At 38.4% G+C, this 26499-nt stretch overlaps 1 protein-coding gene across 1 annotated transcript in view; it reads left to right on the top strand.

Moving 5' to 3' along the window:
- FRMD6 (FERM domain containing 6) overlaps positions 1 to 26499 on the top strand; it is a 212507-nt gene that overhangs the window by 59773 nt on the left and 126235 nt on the right. Inside the window, exon 2 of the mRNA XM_074327478.1 lies at positions 9907 to 9974. The gene's annotated coding sequence lies outside the window, so the exon portion shown is untranslated. The remainder of the gene's footprint in view (positions 1 to 9906; positions 9975 to 26499) is intronic.

Below are 26499 nucleotides of genomic sequence, written 5' to 3'. Positions count from 1 at the left end.
TAAGCGGTACATCTATTAGTTACAGAGTGACTTCACTTACATGTAGTGTTTCTACTTGCTAAAATCAGACACTATGTCACTTACAGAAAGAAGTTTCTCAATATATGTGATATGTTTCAAATTAAGAATTTAGGCAAAAATATGTGGGTATGTCCCCGGTTGTGTATTTGTAGGGAATAACAAACACAAGGAAATTATCTTTCATGGGAGGAAAAATTGCAGACCTGTTCTTGCCCCTTAATTTCCAATGGTGTACTACCCAGCTTGGATTCATTTCTATTTGTAAACTCAATAAAAGTCTTGAGTGAAAACTTCCGTGGAAGAGCTTTTATAATTCAAAAGTCATCATTCTTTTAAAACCCAGAACTCTCTTTGGCTCCTTGAATGGCACTGCCGTGGGGCCTCCTCGTTTTGTTCTGCTCTGCACACAGAGAAAAGAGGTGGAGCCAAGGAAGATGAAAGTTCTTGACACTAATGCCTGCAGGACAAGTCTGGCAACTTTCAGAACAATGCAAATTAATGGCCAAATTACACAATTTTCCCAAACTGCAATGATTTCTTTACTGGAAGTTGTTATACTTGGTATAAATTTGCCAAATACAGTTATAACCCATTGTGTGATGGCTGTAGTTGAGCTCTCTAAGCTCCAAGGTGCTGCTGGAACCATACCAGATTAGCCCACCGGCTCCAGGAAGGGATGGCATGAGGTGTGATATACTCTTATAGGCTTCCTGCTCAAAGGTAGTTGGGGAACAGGGGTTATTTTAATATTTAGAAAGAACGACCTTTCTTGTTTTCAGTCTTCAGAAATGAACAAAGTTGGGTTTCTTTTATGGTGGTGATGGAGATGGTGGTGGTGATGGTTGTCCTTGTTTTGTTTGAATGAATCACCAAGAACCAGAGAATGTCATGTCAGGAAGGGACCCTGAGGATCTAGCTCACCCCCCCTGTGTTAACAATGATGGAAGGAAAGGCTTGGGGAGCAGCAGTACTTCCGGAAGTAGTAGCAAGGCCTGAGATGGACATCATGAGTGAGGCACATTTTATTAGGTCTAGCGTGACTAATTTTTCTATGTCACATTCTCTTTTCTGATAGACATTTAAAAAAAAGGAAATTCTTAGCTTATGTTTAGATAATAGTCAAGGAAAAATCAGCATTGATCTGAGTTACTGCTAAGGTTTAGTTCCTGAGTTTTGGTCACTGGTATGAACAAGCAACTATACGTGATCACTGAGTGATGAAAGCATTGTTGAGTTCTATGTGGTTGGATTTACTTGTAGTCCAGTTGGTCTGAAAAACCACTCATTCCTAAGTTATATCAACTGTTACAGTGAAGTTATTTTATATTTTACATAGGTTCTGAGTTTTAATGTATTGTAAATATCTGGCTTCCACCAAGGAAATACTCTCAAACACATTGTGTTCTTTTTAAATGTAGCTGAAAATATGGGACATTTATATATTGCACAATTATTTATAAACCTTACTTACATGAATTATGAGGGAACTTTTTAAAGGTACAATGATTAGATACCTAAATTTGTGTGTTCAAAGTAGGTGAATGTTCATTTTCCTTTAGCCTAGTATGTTTCAAATCGAGGACCAAAGCGTTGAAAAATCCATTTAATGTGTTTTTACCAACAATTATAACAAGAAACAGAATAGAATGGAATGGAATGGAATGGAATGGAAGAGAATATAATAGAAATTATCAGAATTCATTTAGTAGTGGTTAATACTGTTTCATGTAACTTTAATTTCAGTATTTTATGTATATCGTGTTTCCCTGAAAATAAGACCTAGACGAACAATCAGTTTGAATGCGTCTTTTGGAGAAAAAAATTAATGTAAGACCGGGTCTTATATTACTATAAAATAAGACCTGGTCTTATTTTACTATAATATAAGATGGGTCTTATATAATATGATACAGTATAATATAATATAATATAATATAATATAATATAATATAATATAATACTGGGTCTTATATTAATTTTTGCTCTAAAAGATGCATTAGAGCTGACTGTTCGGCTAGGTCTTATTTTTGGGGAAACAGGGTATACGAAAGCGTTATTCTGGAACATAACCGAAAATTTATGTCTCTCTAAGAGTCACAATAAAAAGTTTAAATTTCTCTATGTTAGTCACTAGTTCTTGGTTTGGATGTTCTCTCTAACTTGCCCCATTGACTTTATGATCAAGCCTCCTCTGCCTGAGAGTTAAGTAACTTGTCCAGGATCGATACGAGGTGGTACCAAAACTGATGGCTCATCCACTTCTTCCTCTACCAAATTTCCTCAACTTTCACGCTGGACAGAAAATACTTTTTCTAAAAGATGCTACTTCTAAGTTATCAAAAATATATCTGTGATAATCTTACTTTATATTTCTGCAACCACTTCTATTAACAGTGTTAGGCTTATAGATATTAATGCATATATACCTCTGTACTAAAATTGTCCATTTTCTGATGAGAAAGCTGGTAAAACCATAAAATAAAGGTATTTAAGGGTACTTATTCCTGGACAAGTCTTCAATTATCTTTTAAGACACGTGGCTTTCCAACTTGTATATCCAAATAATTTTTCTCTTTCAATCTCATCTTATTTCCACACAGTCTGTCCTCTGTGGAGATACAAAAGAAATTCATAGAGAAAATGGTTAAGCAGTAGAGCTTGATGAATAGACTTAGGAATCCCGAAATTTCATTCTCACACTTTAAACCAGTAGCTGTTGAACACTTTTGGGAAGAAATGCATGGAGCCTCCAGGGACTGTCCCATTCCAAATCTCAGTTTCCTCCAATCTCCACATCCTACATCACCTTTCAAACCAAACACACAGCAGCTAGTTCCCTGCTTGGGCCTCTCAGGGAAGAAGTCTGTCATAGAAGGAAGGGCTGTGCCTAGCCTATTACAACTCCTTGGCAACTTGCCTAAGCCAAAAAGAAGGGCAATGTGAGAAGAAGCAGAAGACTGCACCAAAATAGTTCCACATGGATCCAAAGATTTATTTTTAGTTGTTTTTGTTTTTAAATTACAGTTGACATACAACATTGTATTAGTTTCATGTGTATAATATAATGATTAGATGTTCATATGACCTACAAAGTGATTATCCCGATAAGTCTAGTATCCATCTGGCACCATACATAGTTATTATAATATTATTGACTAGCTTCCCTATGCTGTACTTTACATCCCTGTGACTATTTTTATAACTGGCAAATTACACTTCTTAATTCCTTTACCTCTTTCACTTGTCCCCCAACTACGCCCCATCTGGCAACCATCAATTTGTTTTCTGTATCTAAGTGTATTTTTGTTTCCTTTTATTTATTTATTTATTTTTAGATTCTACATGTAAGTGAAATCATATGGTCTTTGTCTGACTTATTTCAGTCAGCATAATACCCTGTAGGTCCATCCATGTTGTTCTAAATGACAAGATTTCATTCTTTTTTATGGCTCAGTAATATTCCAAAGTACCGTACATCCCTGAAAATAAGACCTAGCTGGATAATCAGCTCTAATCTGTCTTTTGGAGCAGAAATTAATATAAGACCAGGTCTTATTTTATAGTAATATAAGACCCGGTCTTATATTAATTTTTCCTCCTAAAGACGCATTAGAGCTGATTGCCTGGCTAAGTCTTATTTTCAGGGAAACATGGTATGTATGTACCACATATTCTTTATCCATTTGTCTATCCATGGACACTTAGGTGGCTTCCATATTTTGGCTATTGTAAATAATGCTGCAATGAATATAGGGTACATATATCTTTTTGAATGAGTGTTTTAGATTTGTTTCCAAAGATTTAAATGTAAAACATAAACCCATAAATGTATTGGAAGAAAATGTGAATAGAGTTTTTCTGTAAAAATTCTTGAAAGGTAAAAATAATGAACTCCCAACCAAAAGGAAGGAAGGAAGGAAGGAAGGAAGGAAGGAAGGAAGGAAGGAAGGAAAGAAAAGAAAGAAAAGAAAAGAAAAAGTTGGTAAATTCAGCTACTCAAAAATAAACATTTCTACCTAAGTGAAATATACCTAAACAATGTTAAAAGGCAAGCTAGGAAAAATGTTTGCTACATATTATGTAGTAAAAAAGCTAATTTCTGTGATATATAAAGAACTCCTATGAATCAAAACAAAAGAAACAATAATCGAATATAAAAATGGACAAATAAATGGGAACTAAAGTTCTTTTGAATATGCTATATTTCACTTATAATAAGAAAATGTAAATTAAAATTGGATAGAAATTTTCAGTTATCAGATTGGCAAAGATTAAAAAATCGGTAGCACTATTTTGATTAAGGTATAAGGATGGTCATACTCTCATATATTTGTAGTGGGTATACAAATTGGTAAAACGTCTGTGGAGGGTAATTAAAGAATATCTATAAAAATTAAAATATACATACAACGTGATTCAGAAATTCCATTTCTAGGTATTTATCAGGTAAATATACTTGCATATAATCAAAAGATATATGTCCAAGACTATTGTAGAATTGTTTGTTTACAAAAAGAAAAAAAAATAAGGAAACAAGTTAATTTCCATCAGAAAGGGTCTGGCTAAATAAATTATATATATCCATTTGCACTGGATTACAAATACAGTCATTGGCCAACTCTATGTGTACTAATATGGAACAACCCTTGAGGTGTGCTAAGTGAGAAAAGTAAGTTTCAGACTCTTTGTAGAGTATGCTACCATATGTGCAAACAAAGGGGATGGGATCTCTAGTCATACATGCTGTGTATGCTTAGAATATCTAGATGAATGTGCAACTAGATAATATTCATTGACTCTAAGAGTAAGTGGTCACTGGTAGGCTTAAGTGGGCATGATTTACTCTATTCTCCATATCTTTTTGTAACTTTTGAATTTTGTACAATGTGAATGGATCACCTAATGAAACGTTGTTTGATTTTCGTTAAGAGAAAAGAAAGGAGAAAACAAAAAGAAAAGACTGAGAGAAAGGAATATGAGAAAGAAGGATATAGAAAAGTACATGAATTTTACTTCTAATTTGGAAAATTGAAATTCACTTGTAAACTGGTATTTAGCCAACAAATATGCAATGATTTTCCTTTTAGAGTTGTGTTTGCCGGTATATGCAAACACTCCAGGCTCAGGAAGCTATTCTAACTTTATCATTTAAATCAAATGACTCAAGTCCTCCTCCCATTCACAGAGGGAAGCCCAGCGTTCTTCATCTCCCAGGCTTCTTGGAGGGGTAACATTTCTACTGTACACCTCTTGCTCTATTACCTAATGGCATGAAATCCTTTATTTCACGTACACACTTTGTCATACAGCTTTGTATTTGGTTATATCACATCATGGCAAAATAGATGACCATGGCACACTAGAGATCAGATTGCCCTGGTGTTACCAGTTCTAGGGAATATCTTAGAGACTTATTTCTTCTAACATGCAGATTCCTGCCTTGTCTCAGGCCCTCTGTAACTCAGAACCTCCTAAGCATCCTTTCTTGCTGACTGTCCCCAGAACCTCAGAATGGCTGCTCCTTTATCATGGAAGGCAATCCATTTTTGTCTCTTCTGCCTGGAGGATTTCTGCCAGCAACTTTAAAAAATCTTTTTCCCCAAGCACATATTGCTAGTAATATGAAAAAAAAAGTTAAAATGTCCAATGATAGGGTATTGGTTAATTATTATATGCCAATACAATGGAGAATTATACAATCATTACAAATTATCTGAAGTTCCATATTTACTGCAGTAGAAAAAAATTATAACATACTAAGTAAAATAGGGTGACTAACAATAAGCACATATGTATGTGTTTATGTGTTTATATGTACCTATATAGTATATATATACAGTATGCATATATGTGTGTACACAGTATATGATGTACTCGTATATGAGTATGGCATACATATGACATATATGTAATACATTCATATATATGCATACATATGAATATTTCTGGTACAATCCCATTTTAAAAATTGTACATCATATACACATTTATATTGGCTGGAAGTATATATATCAAAATCTTAACTGTATAACTCTGGTTGGTGGAAATTTGGAGGCTTTACTTATCTTTTGAATATATTGTAATTTATCTATGTTTTGAATATATATTAGAATCATTACTTTTGAAAAAAAAGAAAAAAGAAAGGTCCATAGGATCAGGTGGGTCAGCACTGCTAATGGCTCCCCAAGGCCTTATGGAGTTGACTGCTGCTATAAATAATAGCCTAATTCAGTTACAATGAGCTGCCCCTGTCCCTAGACTCCTAGTCAATGAAAATACCCTCATGTTCTCTTCCCCAAACACTATTTTACAATAGAATGCATTCTCTGTGCTCTGTTAAAATAAGGTAAACTCTGAAAAAAAAGAAAATAGAAAAGGCACAAAATTTCCTTTTCTTTTTGTTAAAACAGTGAGAAACTCAAATATTTCATATAATGTTTTCTACAAGTTTTCCACCTTAAGTGTTATTACAAATAGGCCCCTCTTCTCTTCCAATGACCGTGAACAGAAAGGGTAAAATCTCATCTTTTAAACCAGCAAGAGGAGATTAGAACTAAAATGAGAATGAAGATTTCTTAGGGAACCATGAGCAACTGTGATGAGGTATTTAACAAACAGAAAGCCCTGGGAATCTCCTAATGGACTGTAGGACCAATCTGAAGGGAAGCCCGATGTGAAAACCAGAGTACATAGTCTTCACAGTGGCTGCAAGCTGCATATCAGCCCTGCCCCTGGCCTGCACATTGCCCAGGCTGGACAGAGATATCCTAAGTCAAAGGACTGCTGATCAATTCCTAAGTCAGAACATATTGGGCTCCCTTTATTCCAGCCACTTTCGTCTGAAAACATGTCATATTCCGACTTTAAGGAACTGAGACATAATTTAATATGACTCCCTCATTTGAGGAACCAAAACCAGGAGAGGTTAATGTACCTGCCCAAGTTCAAGAGCTGGTTAATAGAAGAGCCAAGACAAAGCCCTCTGGGCTGAATACATACATTTGGGATGGCCAAATGAACAAATGAATGACTATTCCAATAGCAGCATGAAACTTATTCTAAATCTAGCACATGCTGCTTGCACTGCCCAATCATTTGGATGCTCCATACATTTCCTCAGAACAGACACTAAGGAATTGATTGTGCACAGTAAATATTCATAGTTTACAGGACACACAGGGCTATTTTATAAGTAGATTTGACTGTATTTCAAATACGTGAGAAAATTCTGTTTAAATAAAATTCTTTGTAAAATACGTAAATTTTCTGGGAAAAAAATAATCAACCTCAGCTTATCTGCTATATCAATCCAAATTTTCATGCATACAATTTGCTTTGATGGTCTTCCTATACTGAGTGAGCTGAAAGAGTTAATGGAGCACCGTGGGGCCCTGTCCTTCCTGTACGTGCACAGCCTGTCAACCCCCACTGGAGAATGTGCAATGTGAGCTGTGATCACCAATGAACTTCACAGTCAAAGCCCAACTCCTTGCATGTGTTGTCCAGGGTATTTTTCTCTCTAGACTGAGAACAGTGTTTTTTAAAGTATCCTCCTGTGTGTACGACTAAGTGACTTTATCTTACAAAAAGGAGGCTGACAAGGCAAGGTCACTTGTGTTTTTGATTAAATTGGTTGCAGTGGCGCATTTGTCACAGCCCCCCTGTGCAGGAGGCCCTGTTAATGTACAGCAGGGATCACGAGTTCAAATGCCCACCGGGGCCAGATAGGTGATACACAAAAGCAAAGCAGGTTAAGTGGGAGAAGCAATAGGGATTGGTAGGTGGTGGAGACTGGAGAGCTAGTGCCCCATTCAACGGGGGGTGGGGTGGGGAGGGGGGTGTTTACTCAGCTCCAGTTCATCATTACAATGTCAAAATGTAGGCCAGATTTTGACAGACTGTCCAGTTTTTTTGGGAAAATATACAGCTATGCATTTTAATGTAAAAATCTTCCAACTTGTTAATGTTAGCAACTAATTCAAATTTATTTTAAAACATTGCAGGTGATGGTAAAATAAAAAAGTTCTTTGGCCCACTGGTTACCAGTCTGAGACACTTAGACCTTTACAATGATGTTTAGTGAGTGGTATTAAATTGTATAAATGAATACATTCACTTTCTAAGAAAAACACAAAGAAAGACCACCCATCTCTTTATACGAATCATATGTATCGTTTAATCTTTACCTTAATCCCTTCTTTCCGAAAGCTGTCCCCAACTCTCTGCATGGTCTGTATTGCACAGTTCATGATTAACCCTATCCTGTCTTTCATGGTTTCTAATTATTTCACACGTGCAGGTCTTGCATTCAGACTTCATTGTAAACACTTCCAGGGCAAGAATCATATCTAATATTTCTTTTACTCAAATACTCAAAACTCAGTAATATTGCGGTTGATATTTATTCAATAAAGGGAAAAGAGAATAGCCTTTTCTGACCCACAAATACATAGTTATACTAGAAATGAGTGTCATGAAGTTCCTGAATGTCTAGCCTAGGCAAGCAAGCAAGTTCAAATCTGTGGGCACCATGCCCCGCTGAGCTGAGAAGCACTGTCTTGCCGTAAAAATTTAAGAAAGCATTTGGCAAAGTAGCTATAAGTTCATCATGCCTTTTCTGGAATAAAATATTACAGGATGTATTTAGTCAGTGGAGGTGATGTGGTTCTTTACAAATGTTGATTTGACCAAGAATTTTTTTAAGCCAACTCTTGTCTGCAGGAAACCCTCCATTATTTTAGGCATTAAGAGAATGGTAACCTTAGTTAAAGAAGGCCAAGGTCATATTTTGGCATTCGCAAGTCAGAACTCTCTGGGCTATCTTAGAGTGACTTAGAGGAGCAGAAGCATGAACTGTAATCAGCTTGAATCCAGAATGGGTGTGAGAGACAAGAAATGGAGCAGATGTTGAAGATGCAGAAATGTCTGACCACTGTATTTGCCCCTATATGGAAGTGAGGATGGGGTTGTCGAGAAATGGCACGTACCAGAAACAACATTTCGCAGTGTCCTGGACATTAAATTATCTCTACACCACTAAGAGCAGACCTCAAAGCCAGATCGTCTGGGCATGTGTGCCAGGCTGCCCACGAATGTGTCTGGGAGTGGGCCTAGTGTTTGGTGTGGATTGGCTAACACCACTTGAAAGTGAAGAAGTATGGAAACATGATCCCCATGGATCCCTAAGTCCACTGAGCTTGATGTGATGGGAAATCTGAAGGCTGAGGTAAAGGGATCAGCTCTGAGGTGAACTGACTACCTGACCAAAGAAAAACATTGTATTCACTTCCTGACGTGGAAATACGGATAAAATACTAAGAAAGTGCTTTTACTGAAAAACCCCCTCTGCATACTCCTTATCCTCACAAACATCACACATATGTGCCTCTCAGATACTTCTTTACTGTCCTCATAATTTCCCAAAATTATCTGGTGATCCAAACAAACAAACAAAAAGAAATCATCAAATAGACTACTTCATTACATTAAGAGGCCAACTTTGGAATGCAAAAATAATGATGATGATGATGATAATAATAATAATGCTTTGGTTACTAAAAATAGTGCTTTAACTTAGGCAAACGATATTTGGGTCAAAATGAACATTAATTAATTAGAATATTTAGTTGTAACGCTGATATTATTCTCACCTTCTGTTCAATAGAATTTATTGCTAAATCATAAAATTTCCTCTTTTACAAGTCACTGTGTTGATCTAACTGCATCTTCTTCATCTGAAAAGTTATTAATACAAAGTAATGTAGAAAATACAACTCATATATATTTGGGATAATGGTGTTTACTCTGTCCAAGAGTTAATATTAATTATAATGGTAGAGTAATTTATATATCCTTTCTTGATTGCCTCTTATCTTCTCTCAACAGCCTTCCTGTCCATTTTTATTTTTTCTCATGAAGCTTCTTCTCATTGAAAACTTACTGAATTTCATCAGGTAAGAAGTCTTAAATGTGATCTTGTAAACCTTGTTTCAAAAAAACCCAAGTTTAGAAAACGCAAAGATGGTGTCAGCTTTGGGCAAACACACAGAATGTAAACTGGGAAAGGTCCAACAGGATCTCTAACCATTTCACCGCAGTGGCTTCTGAAAGGGTGGTCCTGACACCAACAGCATCAGCACCACCTGGGAACTTATTAGAAATGCAAATTCTCACGCCCCCCCTGGTACTTTAACAAACGTTCTAGATGATTCTGATGCACACACAAGTTTGAGAACCCCATTAGATAGTCTTCATGGACCAAAAGAACAGAAAATGTCTCCTATTGATTAATGGAACTTGATGGATTGTTTGGTGTTTCTTCTTCCTTTCTTTTCTCCACTGCCTTTCTCTCCTCCCTGCAGGTTTATGTACTAGTCCTCATTTTGCAAGCTCAAGTCCCCTTCACACAGCTTCAATGCTATCTAATACAGGACACCATCAAAACTAGGTCTTCTGTAGAAGTTGTCAATTAATTAACTGATTTGAATCTCTGTTTGGCTTTGAGAAGGAAGTCTTCTGTTAACACAGAAGACACACCTATAAAAGGGGGCCTAATTTTTAAGATGGTTGCCTTTTAAACTTGCGATCCATAGAATATTTTCTTTACAAGTGAAATTTATATTTTTATATGGTCTGGAAGTATGAAATTGTTCCTTCGGAAGTGATTTGCAAAAAAAGCGTGTTGTTCGAAAGGAGCTTTTATTCTCTTGCAGTGTTTAAATATGTTTAAAGTCTCTATTAATATCCAGTGTCTCCAATCTGGAAGCCAGCCTAGCAGCCATTTCACCTCCAACCTTACTATGATTTGGTGTAACCCTGGGAATACCTGTGAATTATCTGCTGAACCTATAAAGAATATATATGATGGTGCTGTCATTCTGCAGTGATTACTAAATGCTACCCTCAGAATGCCTTTGCTTACGATACTTTTCATTTGCAAAGATATACCTGATTTATTCTGTATGGTATGCATATTTCTTGAGCAAGCAGGTATCAGGGTCTTTAAGACTCAGTTTACTCATTTTTAAAATGGAGATAATAGAATCTACTTGTTAGTATTGTAAAAAATAATGAAGATGATCTAGGAGCAGTTAGCACAGTGCCTGGCTCAATAAATATTCATCATGATTAAAATAATTTCATTAGTAGAATTGCAAATTCAAAAACATCACATCAGACCTTATCCCATTAAAAACAAGCACATAGGGAAGAGATCACATGTCTCTCCCTTGCATGGTCCATCACTACTAATTATATTTTCCATGAAGATTTGTTATTGTTATTAGTTCCCTGTTCTCTGCTCTCCTAGTTCCCTGGCCACTGCTGGCACGCCAGCACGGAGTGAGGTAGAATTAGGGACATGATAAAGTATGGAAATGCATCATCTATAGCCAATCTAGAGGGCTAGAAGAGCGTAGAACAGTGTCTGCTATTGGTTCCTTTAATACCCATCAGCCCGTGGAGCACAATCCATAAGTCCAGCTGGGTGACCCAAGTGCAGGTCGGTACCGGCAAGACCTGAAGAGGATCTTGAAAGGTCATTTACCAAATCAACCTCTATTCAATTTAACAACAACAACAACAACAACAACAAAAAGACATGTATCCAATTTTTAAAGATTTTAGGAGAAGGGAATTTCCCTAACCTTCCATACAATGCTAATATTAGATAAAAGTTATATGTCATTATGAAATCTCATTTTGACATAAGCTTAAATATTTCTGCAAGAGAATATGCCAGAAATGTTCAGGTCCATCTATGACAAATTATCCCAAAGATGGGGTTGGTGAGAAAAGGGATGCAGAGATAGGAAAGGAGGTTCTTGGAATAGAAGTATGTAAAGCATTGGGATAAAATAAATGTCCAATAAACAAGAGGTTTCTGAGTTCGAATTAGTGACATGTGAAAATGAGAAACATCTGGAATCTGTATTTATTTTGCTGGTCAGAAACACAGTTTTGAGGTCCTTTGTTGAATTGTTTACTTTGTAAAGACTTATTAAAAACAAATGCCTAAGGTGGTTGAGAAGAGAATGTAGTTGAATTGAGACCACCAAGGCCTCTAAGGGAAAAAAAAACTCTGTTTCAAAGTTTTTACTTTCCATCAACTGAGCTTAATGCTATCTCCTCAAATGAATTTGTTTGTTCTGTTTCAATACGCACTTGAAGAGTCAAAGACTTATGTACCCATTTATAATTTAATAGTACATTTTGCGTGGGGGGGGGTGCGGAGAGAGAGCACGCTGATTTTCTTCATATTCTTAAGTTATTTTATATTATTCTTTCAAAAGCCACCCCCACACCCCTACCCAACCCCCAACACACACACACACACACACACACACACACACAAATAATCATCTACTAAGAGAAGGGGCTTTACCTAGATGTTGGCCCTCACTTTTATAATGGACACAGCTCGGGTATACAAATGAGATTTTTTCCCTTTTTCATTTTTGAGGAAGAGTCAGTAGTCCTTAACAATTCAATGGATAGGCTTCTAGCCGAGATAAACTACAGAGCACAGTGAGGAGTTACGCGCTACTCAAAGCCACTATGTCCTCAGTCAGTGCTCTCACATGCCCTTGGGGATGCCAATAACGAATCACTCCCTGGAAGGAAAGCAGGTGTTACAAGCCAATGAGGTGACTCGGTGTTGAAATTCTGAGGGGTCCGCAGAATTATTTTACACCACTGTCCTGCTGTGTCTTTTATCACCCCTTACCTGTCTGAGGCAAGGGAGAAAGAGGAAGGGAGATGGGGAGGAAGGGATGAGGCAAAGGGCCAGAGGAAATATCTTGAGGTGAAATAGATATTCCGGGAATACTCTCCTCCCTCATCAATTTTCTATTCATCTCAAGTACTTTACACGAAAGTAAATATTGTGAGAAGCCAGACCGTCGGGAAGCCACAGAATGAAATTGTACATTTGGCATAAACTGCATTGATGAAATTCTGGTGGAATACTGAATTCCCATGATTCTACTGCTGAGCCAGGCTTACACTGGTCTTTTGTATTCAAGTTATGATAATGAAGGAAGTCCCCATGTCTTATATTTTTATACCTAAGTTGTTCAATTCAGGAGTGTAGACCCCCTTACCCTACAGGAGGCGAGGTGGAGGGCAGATGACCATTTGCCAAGACCATCATTCTCATAAACTCTCATAAACCAAAGAATCGGCATTTATGGGTCAAACCACAGGTCTGGCTGTCTCTCTAACCAAGTAACCTGACCCTAAAATGACAAGCAGGAAAAGATTGTAGGGAAAATAAGAAGACAAGGTTGATTTCTGTGAGGCATTCCTAGAGTCCCATAATAATTAGTTGTTGGTAAATTCATCATCCTCTTCAACCTTTTTTTCTTTTCTACTTGAAACAGCTCTTTGGGTATGAGTTTTCATAGATTTACTAGCCACAGTGTGACTTCATGCTTTCTTTCATTTATGCAAAACTACCTTTGATTAATCTTTGAGGAAGGTCCTTAATGTGTTCACCCCGCCCTATCATTTGTGGTTTGTAACCTCAGTTCTCTCTGCCCTTGGCCTTCATCTTTTCAGACTGAAAGGTGCAGTAGCTTCCCGCTCACCTCTGTCTTTCTCATTCTGTCTGCTGGACATTTCCTGGTGCTTGTTGGCCCAAAGTATTCTAAATATAGAACAGAGGACTTGCAAAAATAAAATATATTCACAGAATCTTTAAAATTACCCTGAAAAAAGCTCCCTTTTTTTGAGATCTATATGCATTTTGTATTATTAAAATTAAATATAGACCTCTTGCTTTTATGGAAGATAAATTTGGCCTTTTTCATCACAGCCTACTCAAATATCTCCTTTGTGTCTAGAGAGATGATGCCCCATCAATCACTCAAATGGCTACCGGGAACATTTTTATTAATTGTATTTTATTGCTGAGAGACTTAAATTTTAATTTTAAGATTTAATTAATTTTAAAATATAGCTTAAATTTCGATTTTAAGATCCAGAAACAGTCTAAAGTAAATTGGAGAACAAGAATTAAGGCCAATAAGTGATTCTATCCTATCTGTCGACATGAAATGATTTTTTAAGACAGGCTGTGACATAAGGAGCTTTCTCCGAGCTCCTTGCACATTAGCCTTTTGGTCTTGCATCTGCTGGGGAGGGCGAGGCATCTGGCTTTGACTTCCTCCCACAAATGCTCCCTGGCTGAGGGGAGTAGAATTTCTCTTTGGGGGCCTCCCTAGGTGAGGGCTATACTGAAGTGTCCTTCCTGGATTTTCTGGGTACCTATCAAATGGTTTCCATTTGCATGAGATTTCACAGAACTTTAAGCCCTTCTGTCTGGTCACAAAATGTTTTCTTTGTGAAACCCTGAGAGATTTGCTTTTCCTCTTCATCACAATGGCAGGAATACAGAGCTTGCCTCATGATTTTTTGATGGGATTCAGCTGCCCAAACTGCAGTGCCTTCAGCTATAGTTTGGAATTCCCTATGTCTCTGGGTCATTTTTCATTTGCAGATGTGTGGAACGAACGAATGAACTCTCTCTCTCTCTCTCTCTCTCTCTCTCTCTCTCTCTTTCTCTCTCCCTCTCTCTCCCCCTCTCCCCTCCATCTCTCTCCCTCTCCCTCTCCCTCTTCCTCTCTCCCTCCCTCTTCCTCTGCCTCCCCCATCCTCCCCCCCACCCTACCCCCCTCACTGTCACAACCAGCAAGAGATCATGGACATGAGCTGCATCTTTATGAACATGAACTTATCAGTTGATATTCCCAAATGGAGCAGATGCTGCCTTATTTCAGACACTTTCCAGTACAGTCACACATTCTTGAGAAAGTAGACCCCTGTCAGCACCAGTCAGCTGGCAACAAGCAGATATGGCCGTGGGTCAGATCAGTTCATCTTGAGCCCTGTGGTCAGCAGTGGGGAGCAGTATAAAAGCCAGCAGACAAAGGGGAGTCAGAACAAGCCAAGAATCAGAGCAGGCCTTGCCCCTGAGACCAGGAGAATGGTCCACAGGAAGAGTACCTGAGACCAGGGTCCACAGAGTTTCAGGAACCAGAGAGACCAGGCATGAGGAAGCACAAAGCAAGCTTATGTGCCAACATCAAAGAAGGCATTCTAATTGTTTCCTGCTCCTGGATTTCTCCACATTCCTGTAGTACAGACAATAAGCCCAGTGTTGGGAACAGAAGACTGAGATGGAGAGCACAGACTCAAGGAAGGGATCTGATGTATCTCTTAGTGAGACCACGACAACATAGAGAAAGAATGAGTTCTTCCAAAGCACACATATACACATTAAACGCAATGTAGTTTGCCAAGGCAATTCACAGTGACTGAAAATTCCTCTAGCCTCAAGCCTGTCTTCCTCATCTCTTCTTTTGAAGCAGATGCTTTAAAATTTTTTTTATCTTATAAAATTCAACATGTGATGTCCTTCTATAACAGAGCTTCTTTTTCTTCTCCTTCATCTCCTTTTCCTCCTCCTCCTCCTCCTCCTCCTCCTCCTCCTCCTTCTTCTTTTTGGTCTCCATAAGTGAGCATCACCCAATACATCCCTTCACCCATAAACTTATGTCTTCCATCTTTTCTTTGATCCTCAGTATCTTGTCCCTTGGCTCAGTCCTCAGTGTTTCCATTTTTTATCATTTTGCAAAATCATCCCTGTCTTCATAGCCATTAAGAGTCCAGATCTGTGCGCTCTGGGGACGGGAACCTCCCCATGTCAAATCAGTTACTCTGGCCATCTTGTCTGGTGCTGTGGAAATGTGTGGAGGACAGGTCCTCATCCTGATTCTGTGTTTCACTGGCCATGTACGTTAGGCAAGTCTCTCGCTCTCCTTCAGCTTCTCCTGCCTATTCCAGTGAGCTGTTATAAGAATTAGATGAAATAATGGAAGGAAGAAGATTATAAATGAAAGCAGTATATAATACAGATGGAAGGCATTGTTGTAATAAAATATGGATCCTTGGCTCATGTTGGGGTGGGGCTGAGCTCCCTTCCGTCATTCTTTCAACTTGTTTGTGTAACCTCTGGTGAAATATTAATAATTATTCCTAAGTGGCATAGGTTTCAGCACACCCTTTGTTTCTTCTGTGGCTTTCACAGGGTTGTCACATCTGCCATGAACTGATACTTCTCAAAAGGGATGGGGTTGAAAGACACATAACAAAAAAAGTACTGGGGGGCTCTGGTTAAATGAGATATCTTACACAGGAGTCTAAGTAGCTACTGCAACTCAGCAAAGAACAACAATATTACAAAATCCACAATATAAACAGCCAATAGCTTAGCACTATGATTCTTATCATTTGAAATTTCCATTCAACCATCTTCCAAATCTTGCAGCTACCATCATCATGAACATCAAATTTAACTGAGGTCCTACTAGTTCAATTAAATCTCAACACATATTTTTGCCTATCATGTAGGTGCCACACCCTATGTTAAGTATACGATAATGAGTAATTTCCAGATTATTCCTTAAGAAACTCATATACAGATAAATATGCACATAAAAGAATAAGTGTTCGATGTGATCATCGCCTTAGGGGAGGTATAGTCAAAGTGCTGTGGGAATATAGAAGATGGAACAACTCAACTAACTCTGTCTGGAAAGCTGAAGAGGAAGTAGCATGTGAAGTAGGCCTTCAAAAGGATGAAGTTGGTCAGAGAGTGAGTACAGTGTTCAGCACATGAGCTGTGGGACCAGCCCAACTGGTTCCAATCCTGACTCTGCCACTTCCCAACAGTGTAACTTGGCGATTTATTTATGTTTGGATGCCTCGATTTCCTCATCTCTACAATAGGTATGATACTGATAAAGCCTACCTCAAGGGTTACCATGAGCAGAAATGAGGTAAGATCCATACAGCATTCAGAACAGATTCTGACATGAGGTTAATCACTCAATAAATAGTAGCTATTATTATTGTTATTATTGTTCTTCACTAAGTCAAAAAACAGGAAAGAGGTTCCAAGAACTCTTAGAGACCTGATCTCTAAACTTAAGAGACTTATAAGATTTTATAACAGACTTATAAGTCCCTTATAAGATCTTATAAGATCTCTTTTTATAATTATACTTCTAAGATCTCTAATACAATCATTTAAAAAAGTAAAGCCAAAATTTATATGCCAGGTGCTAGACATTTATATATGTAGCTTGAATTAATTCTCGTAACAATTTTGAAAGTCAAAAAATTTACATTGAAATGTCAATAATGCCATAAAGAATATGAAGTAAGTGAAAAATAAGTGGCACAAATGATGGCTGAAAGAGAATTACACACGAGGGATATTTACAATTTAAAAAAAGAGGCAAAAGTCAAAGTGATTTCAAAATGGTGGGCTTAAGCCAAATGAGGTCCCAGAAATGGTTTTTTGTTTCTTTTCATTTTTTTTTTTTCAGTTTTGTTTCTTTGCATATTCATTGCCTCTAAGCGGGGCGTGCCCTTTCCAATGTGCTCCTGTTCCCACTGCTAATCTCACACTCAGCCCTGAAAACATTTGAATATTGAAGTTTGTGACATGCGGAGGACCTAGAACTTGAATCTGGCAACTGCTCCATTTGTTAAGTGATGTTTTCATGCCAGGCACTGTGGTAGTCTTGCAGACACATGATCCATGTAACATTCTGAATGAGGTATTAGTATCCCCAATGTGTGGATGAGAAAAGTGAACCTGAGAGAGGTTAAGCCTTTAAAGAAGGACAGGACGAGAGGTACCAAAGCAAGGAGCACATGGCATATTCCAAGACTTGTTTTTGTTTGACTGGAAGGGAGGATCCGTGCAGGGGAGTAGTATGAGTTCAGGTGGAAGAGGTTGGATGACCTTGAAAGCCAAGCTTAGGAATTTGAACATGGCTATAGGAAGCTAATAAATGATAGGTTTCCTCTTCTTCTTTACAACTTCATTAAAATTCACCCACAGCAAACACATAGGTTGCCACAAGGTTTACTCTGAAGAGGGAGAAGGTGCTAGGTGGGGCTGAAGATGTTCACTTCACTTCTCTTTGGAGAATGCCCAGCTATAGGCAGGAACAGTCCTCATCTCTCATGACCACGTAAGGGAGGAGTGACTTTCCAATCAATATTCTCAGCTGAGTTTTCTTCATATACATATATCATTTTCAAGAAAATGGCCACCCAGTTTCCCTCCCTGGATTCCAATCCTTGAGATCTGAGTAGTATTTAAGTCTTTTACTGCAGAGTGCCCTCAAAATACAAAATAAAAAAAACTCCTTAACCTTTGATCCAAAAAACTTCACATGATTTCTTCTGTTTACCTCTCCACCCTCACCTCCCTCCACTCCCATAATGCCCCTCAGCCACACAGATCTTATTGCTGTTCCCAGAAAGTACCAAATTTTCTTCATATGTATTTTATCCGACCACATACCACCCTCTAACCTCCATAATGCTGCCAGGGTATAACTTCTCACTAAGAATACATTAGACCATAAACTCTATGATGGTAGTGACCCTTATTCTCTATTGATTCCCTGCATCTAACACATCCCAGCACATACTCAGTGCTTAGTAACAATTTGTCAAATTAATGCATGAATGACTAAATGGGAGGATAAGTGTTCTGGTCCCTTGGTCTTTACTAATTGTTGGACCATGGTCCTCTACTTGCCAATGTGTTTTCCCTAATTGTCCACCTGACCCTAGACACCCACCACCAACTTGATCATTGATTTCCATGTCCTTCTTCAAGTCTAACATATTCCCCACCCCATTTATAATCTGACACATGCACATACCCACCACCACCAAAAAGAACAAAACTTGTCTTCTCTCTCCTTTCTGGTGGTCATCCTTTACCAAAAATTGTTGTTTTTGCCAGAGTTCTATTGTTGCTACCCATGAAATACTCCTGGTCTCACACTTCCCATTTCCCTCTCAAATCCAATACTTATGTTTGAATGGAGTTGACCAGAAGAAGAGACAGGGAGGAGAACCCTAACATCTTGATTTTACAGCACTGTTGTTGGCAGTTCCTCAAATAAAGGGAAGTGTTTATGCATGTGGTGTGTGTGTGTGTGTGTGTGTGTGTGTGTGTGTGTGTGTGTGAGAGAGAGAGAGAGAGAGAGAGAGAGAGAGAGAGAGAGAGAGACAGAGAGAGAGAGACAGAGAGAGAGAGACAAGAGACAGAGACAGAGAGACAGAGATCAACCCACAGCTGGGGATGGTATGGCTAATTCTCATGGAATGAATAGCCTGGGAATAACATGGGTATCTGCCTGCTCATTGGAAAGGGGTGGGCCCTGGATGGGCAGTTCTAACTGCAGGGGCTCAGGAGGAGTTCTGCCCAGCAGGCTAAACCTGGAAGTCCAGTGCTACCAATAATAATAATTATTTTAACAGCCTAATTGCTAATACCTATGAGCACTTCGTATATTCCAATCACTGTGCTCATCACTTGACATAGATTATTTCAATTATTTCTTACATCAGCCTAAGGTGGGAGCTCTTATTACTCCTGTTCTACAGGTAGGAAACTCAGGCACAGAGAAGTTAAGTCACTTGCAGAAGATCATACAGTGAAGGAGCCAGGATTCGAACCCAAGCGTTCCAACATCAGCGCTCCCTTCAATTTGGAACGGTCCAAAGCAGCTGCCTTTGATCACTGAGAGTAGGGATGTGGAAGCAACACACACACCAAAAACCACAATTTGTTTTTACAATATAATTCTCACATTAGGGGAAAAGGGAGAATCATTAGTTCTTAAAGGATATGTAATGGGTGAAGAGAAAAGATAGTTCAAAGAATTTCCCAACATGTTACATTTCTCAGCATGATTATAAATTTGTAAAGGTGTTTTTCCTTCATACATATAGGGAGATCAAGGGAAGACAGGGCTGCCACACACGGTACTGCATGTGACGGGTGCTCCCTGGAATTGTGCAGTGCACAGCCTGTTCAACCTAACATGGTGACCCCAAAGTTAGGCTTCTTTATATCCATAAATTAATATAGGGCCCAAATGGAGACCTATTCACGGGGTTTGAACTAGTGTGGCCTCCAAAAACTTAATAAAAGAAAATGAGGAAATGATAAACTAGCTGTCACGGTACCATAGAAAACATTATCTTTCCCAGTGTGGCTGCAGAGTCTTTCGCAAACCTCCTCTGCCACAATGCCTTTCCCATTCAACTATCCCAATGGCACTTAGCTTGCCACCAATCCCCCCCACATGCACACACACCCTCCTATGCTTCCCAGACTGTACAAATGCTTCTCCCTCTTCTTCAACCCTATCTTTCTTTACTTACCACCTCCTTCTTCAAGACTTAGACATTCATCCATCCATTATTCATACGCCCATTCAACAAACCTTTTTGGAGCACCTACCATACCCCAGGTCCTGAAATAGATGCAGAGTGGCAAAGAGGAATAAGGCGTTTTCACCCTCAAGTTGCTCACAGTCTAGAAGGGGAATTAAACCAATAAAGTGAGTCCTCTCTAGGAAATTTTACAATCATTCTCTTCCCCCTCCTCCCCCAGTTAGAGGAATTCTCTTGTTTTTGAAGCATTTATAGCACATATCCTTATGGGTCAAGTAACAATTTGAAACACTTAAAGCAAAACATGGTAGAGAAACACAGAAAATATTTGGAAAGTTGTAAGTCAGTAAGTTTATATGTCTGTGTCTCTTCTGGGTTCATTTTGTGAGGAGACAAGAAAATGCTAAGTTAAGTCTCAGTTGATTTTCTCCAGATACTTGCCAAATTCTTGACATCATATTGCACAGTATTTCTAGGATTCAAAGAGTCTACACGGTGCTCATGAAAAGCTCAGTTGAGCAAAAGAAACTTATATCTCATTCTAACCTGGAAATGATTTTTTGTTCCCCATTAAATGTGTGAGGTTTGAACCCAACAGCTATACATAGTGTGAAAATAATTCTATTGCAGAGACATAAAGTAACAACTTATCTTATGGGAATCACAGCAGGTGAAATACTTTTTAAAAAATCGTTTGCTATAAATTTGAAGTCCCAGCTGGCCACATGCGTTCCATTTGAGACATGAAGACTTATCTTAGTAGACTGTAAATTCCTTTAGAGCAGGAGTTCTCTTATTTATTTGTCTAGCCCAAAACCCAGCATAGGGTTCAATAAGTATTTGTGAATATGTTATACTACTGATCAAAGTGGAAATCTGTGTCAGTCTCTGATGGCCTGTCATACTCCCTAATGTTCTGGAGAATGGGGTATTAGAGTTTGTTTCTGTTTTGTTTGTTGGAGGGGGAAGCAGAAGAGGGATTGTTTTGCTTTGTTTTTGAGATATGGCATAATACAATAGAGGCCAGGATAAAATCAATCACCTTGTTTATCAGGAGAGCTTAAGTATTGACCCATTGGTTATCTCATTTGATGAGTCGAGCCATTAGATGATCTGGTCTTCCCTGAGATCAGTACTTAAGAAAATAGTTGTATTCCCAGCTTTAGTGTACTTATTACTTTGAAGTTTTGCTGTATTTTCATCTCAGGAATTATAACCAGACCATTCTATGGCTGTAGGCCTCACTACTGTTCCAAAGGCTGTACAGAAGCATTGGGAAGCTGAAAGCCTCCCCACCACCCTATACTGTTGCTACTGTATACTTTGGTCCAGATCACCTGTGAGGTCCACTTAGAAACAAGAAGTGGCTTACAAAGCCAGGCTTAGTCTGAAAAAGACAATATGTCTGTCATCTCCCCTTAAATGGAATGTGCTGTTTGATGTCACAACCTTCTTCCTGTTCAACTTGGCAATGACATTTGGTTTGACTTGGTGGTGAGAAATATAATAACACTATGAGAAATTTTCTTTCCGGAGCACTTCTTAAGGGAGTCTCGTTGCTTTACAAGAAATTTATATTGCCTAGCGTGCATGAAATGCCCCTTCAGTACATTAGTGAGAAGGTTTAAGACAATATAAACACATTTATCCTGCACATGTCACAATAAGAAGGAGTAAAACAATAAATTGGTAAAATAGGAAATTTTTATAAATTTATTCCACACATATTTTTTGCTTTCTACGCTTTCCTGTAATAAATTCTCTTCAACATGATACTCATATGCATTTTCAGAGGATTTCATTTTATTATGTATACGATTATATAGTGTCAGTAAATCCATTAGAAATACTCATTCCCATCTCTCACAGTTTGGTTATAAACATTCAGAAAGAAGTCAAAACATTGAGAAGCCAGTTGCAGGGTCTTCATTATGTTTATGTCATAAAGTTCTTTGTTTGCCAAACCAAAGTGATTGAAGGTTGCATTGTGTCATGTAGTCCCCACTGACTGCCTTCAGGTGTGTGTTTGGAAGAAGAGCTGTGGTAGTCATGCATTGAGTTCCTTTCCCACCCCAGCACCCAGTCCTCCATGTGTTACTCTCCATGTTACCCATAGTGACAAAGGGGCCCTTGATCTGAAACAGACTTCTGGATTTTTTTTCATTTTTTTTTTTAACTAAAGTTTATTGGGGTGACAGTGGTTAGTAAAGTTCCATAGGTTTCAGGTGTACGATTCTGTAATACATCATCTATATATCTCATTGTGTCTTCACCACCCAGAGTCGGTTCTCCTTCCCTCACCACATATTTGATCCCATTTAACCCTTATCTACCATCCCTTCTTCCCCCTTACACTGCTGGATTTTAAAAGTAGGCGTTTGGTGGTAAAGGAAAGTTTTTTTTTTTTTTTTATAGGGAGTATGTTAAAGCATGTCAGATACTCAAGAGCTGTAGTTTTAAAATCCCTGCTGGTGCATTGCTGTTTTCCTCTTTTGGTCCATTACAGTGAATAAATATGGTTGTTCTTCCTGAAGAGCTGAGAAAATATACTGTCCATTCTGAGAGTCATGGTTAGACACCTCCTGTGAGCCAACGCTTCCTAAATGTTGAAAATCCCTGTCAATATAGAGTCAATATTGGACTGATTTTTGTTCTCATCTTGTTTTTCCTCATCCAGTATCCTCCTGCAAAACAAGTTACAGTACGATATCTACCATTAAAAGTTAAGTAAACTGTCAGGGAGGAGTATGAAAAAAGTCAAGTGTGTTTGGCTTCTTTCGAATTGTACAAAATTGGTCTTTACACCTGCTTCTCCCTCCTGTTGAGGCTGGATGGTAACTCATACATTTATTCACTCATTTACTTAACTCATACAGTCATTCAAAGTATTTATTGAGAACCAATTGTTTGCCAGGACATGAAAAATTATAGAAAACAGTGAAGAACCTTGCTGTTTACTTGGGGAGACAATATCTGCACACATGAAACAAGTTAAGATTTATTTAAAATGTGTGAAATTAAGTTGTAATAATAATAATAGATATTTTCATAGCACTGACTACTATGTGCCTGAAACTCTTCTACATATTTTACATGTATTAATACATATATTAATCCTCACAACAGTTTTACCAAACAGCCATGATTATGATCCAATTTAACACATGGTGAAACTGAGGCAGAGAGGTTAATCAGCTAGCAGTTACCAAATAGCAGAGCCAGGATTTGAATCCAGCAGTCCAGTTCCAGAGTCCAGGCTCTTTGGCCACTGCCTACCATGTTCATATACTTTATGTAGAATGTAAATATTGCAGCTTGAGGTCACTCAGGAAAGTTGTCAGTAGACGATATGGTTCTTGAGCAGAACCTTAATGGTAGTCTAAGGTTTAGGCTGTGCAAAGGATGGAATAAGACTTTCGGGGGAGCAAGATGAGCAGGAAAAGCTAGGATTTGGAAATGAATATGACAGGAAGAATTTGCACTATCTTGCAAAATGGTGTGAGAACACTTTTATATAGGGCCTTGAGCACCAGGTTTAAAAGTTCAAACAGAAATCCATGGGCAAATACATAAGCAAAGCATTGTCTCATTCATGCATTCACATAATCCATCACACTAGAAGGAACCTTAGAGAGCATCAATTCCAGCCCCTTTGATAATGTAAAATCTAAAGATCCAGAGGGTTGAAATGTCTCCCAGTGTCACTTACCTAGTGGCAGAGCTAGAACAGAATGCAGCTCTCCTGATTCTTCATTTAGCTCCATTTCCAATGTTTCAGGCATTTTGGAAGATTCACCTGGCAGAGGCATCTTGTTCAGCTTGAAAGGGAGAGACAGAGGCAAAATGACCCGTGAGACATTATTGTAAAATCCAGTGAAGCACTAGAGGCCCGGGATCAGTGGAGATGGTAAACTTTCCAAAAAAGGCTTGACAGAGCTTGACTGGATATCAATCATAAAGGAAAGGAAAGAGCCAAGCTGTCTCCAAGTTGACATAGCTTTGATAGAAACAGGGAAATGGGTCAAAGGTACCACTTAGGCATAGAAATCAGGTTGAGAACCTATGGGATGGTGGTGGCTTAGTTTACTTAGTCCATGTGGTTGGGACCTTCTGTAACATGATGTTCAGATTTCAAGACTACAGGTTTTCCATTAAGCAGTTGCCACCATCATCAGTGTGCGAGCAAGTCCTTGCCAAGACTGTGAGATGAAATTCAACTCAGTTTTGCTTTATTATCCATTGTCTCCTCCCCCCGGTCTTGTTTGATGGTTTCTTTTGCCAATCAGCTTCGTGCATGTTCACTTCCCTCAAAGGCTGTGAAGGGTATGGTGGCAAAGGGTGTGAGCTCTGAATGAAAATGGCCTGAGTTTGAATCCTGCTTTACAACTCTTTACTTGTATGATTTGGGGAAATTGCTGAACTTCTTTGTGACTCAGTTTCCTCATTAATAAAGTGACACTGTGATCAGTCATCACCTTCTAGCAATAATGTATTAAATGCATTCATACGTGGAAAGCACTTCAAATAGTACTTAAACACAGCAAACAGTTTTAGGCTTTTTTGATAGCTCCTTGAGGTACCGGAATAAGCTGGGCATGAGAATGTACAATTGTTTCATCTGAAGCTAAATATTAAAAGTAGAGTGAGGTGACTTCTCCAGAAATGAGATGAGGTAGCAGGGACACTGCCAAATCCCTAGATGGTCCTGTTTTAATAAATGGTAGTCGATAAGTGGTTGTTTTGATTGTTCTATTCCGTGATTCCACTCTATTCCATTCCAAACTGTTTTTTACTCTGGGAGACTCTCTGGGAGAGATGGAGTTCTTTCTTCCCACCAGGTACCCTATTCCCTGTGGCTGCCGTTGTAACCTTAGCATGTTTTGTCACCACAGGAAGCCCCTCTGCTTCTCCAGCAAAGGTCATCCTGGGCTCCCAGGATTCTTGGGACATCTGAGTCCCTTGCCAGCAATTCACAGTTCACCCTCACACAGCTACACACACAACCCAAGTTTGTTCCCAGGGTGGGAAATGACCCCTTTCTCTATTTTCATGCAATCTCACAAGATAAAACTGGGATTAGGCCATCTAGCTTTTATCCGAGAACTCTCAGAGTAAACAGATCCCCCTGTACTGGAGTGTGTGTAGCTAAAGACTGAAAAGTATGTTCTATGCTTCTGAAGCAGGACGGAAAAGGAATTAAAAACAAAGACTTGAGAGGCAGCTGGACCTAGATTCAGATCGCACCTTCACATGTACCAGTTACATGATTTTGGATCCTATAGCACTTCTGAGTCTTGGTTTCCTCACTTATATATAGGAATATTAATACCTATCTTGCCTGTTATGAGGATTAAAGATCATAAACCTTTGGAAAGCATAGTGCCTGGCACATAGTAAGTGCTCAACTTACTATGCTAAACTCTGACTCTTACTATTATTGTTATTATTATTGCTGTCATGACTCCGTCACCCTGCAAGCTGTAACAGGCATATATATATATATATATATATATATATATATATATATATATATACACATATATATATATATATGTATATATATATATATACATACACACATATATACATATATATATATATATTTCTATATTATTAAGAAAATGACTATAAAGCCACCCCCAATTATGAGTACACCTAATGTTTGAAAATGTAAAGATTTTTAAACAAAGCGAGATCCTGTTTGGGGTTTAATAACTCAACCAAGTCGTTGCTAGTGATGACAGGTGATGGCCAACATTAGAAGCCATCAGGGGGAGAAGCAGCAGCCAAACTATAATCTCATTGTTTTGATTCGATCTTAAATGTTGGTTCCTTAGGCTGGAAGTCCCCAGAATGTCAGTCATCTCTTTATGGCCAGAGTATTTCAGTGTCATAGGGTGCTGACTTATTGCAGAAAGAACTCTTTGAGGAGACTCACAACTGCTATAAGGTCCCAAGTTGATACTATAATGTGAGGCTACTGGCTGCCTTATTTTTCCATATTCTTGATAAAGATACCGGCTACTTTGCAGTTCTAGGCTTTTTTTTTTTTTTTTTGATAGCTCCCTGAGGTACCAGAATAAGCTGGGCATAAGAATGTACAGCTGTTGGTTTCATCTGAAGCTAAATCTTAATCGTAGAGCGAGGTGAATTCTCTAGAAATGAGATGAGGTAGCAGTGACACCGCCAAATCCCTAGGCGGGTTCT

The sequence above is a fragment of the Rhinolophus sinicus genome, linkage group LG03, assembly GCF_036562045.2.
Source record: "Rhinolophus sinicus isolate RSC01 linkage group LG03, ASM3656204v1, whole genome shotgun sequence".
Taxonomy (NCBI): Eukaryota; Metazoa; Chordata; class Mammalia; order Chiroptera; family Rhinolophidae; genus Rhinolophus; species Rhinolophus sinicus.
The sequence above is the reverse complement of the archived record's forward strand: the minus strand, read 5'-3'. Positions and strand labels throughout refer to the sequence as shown.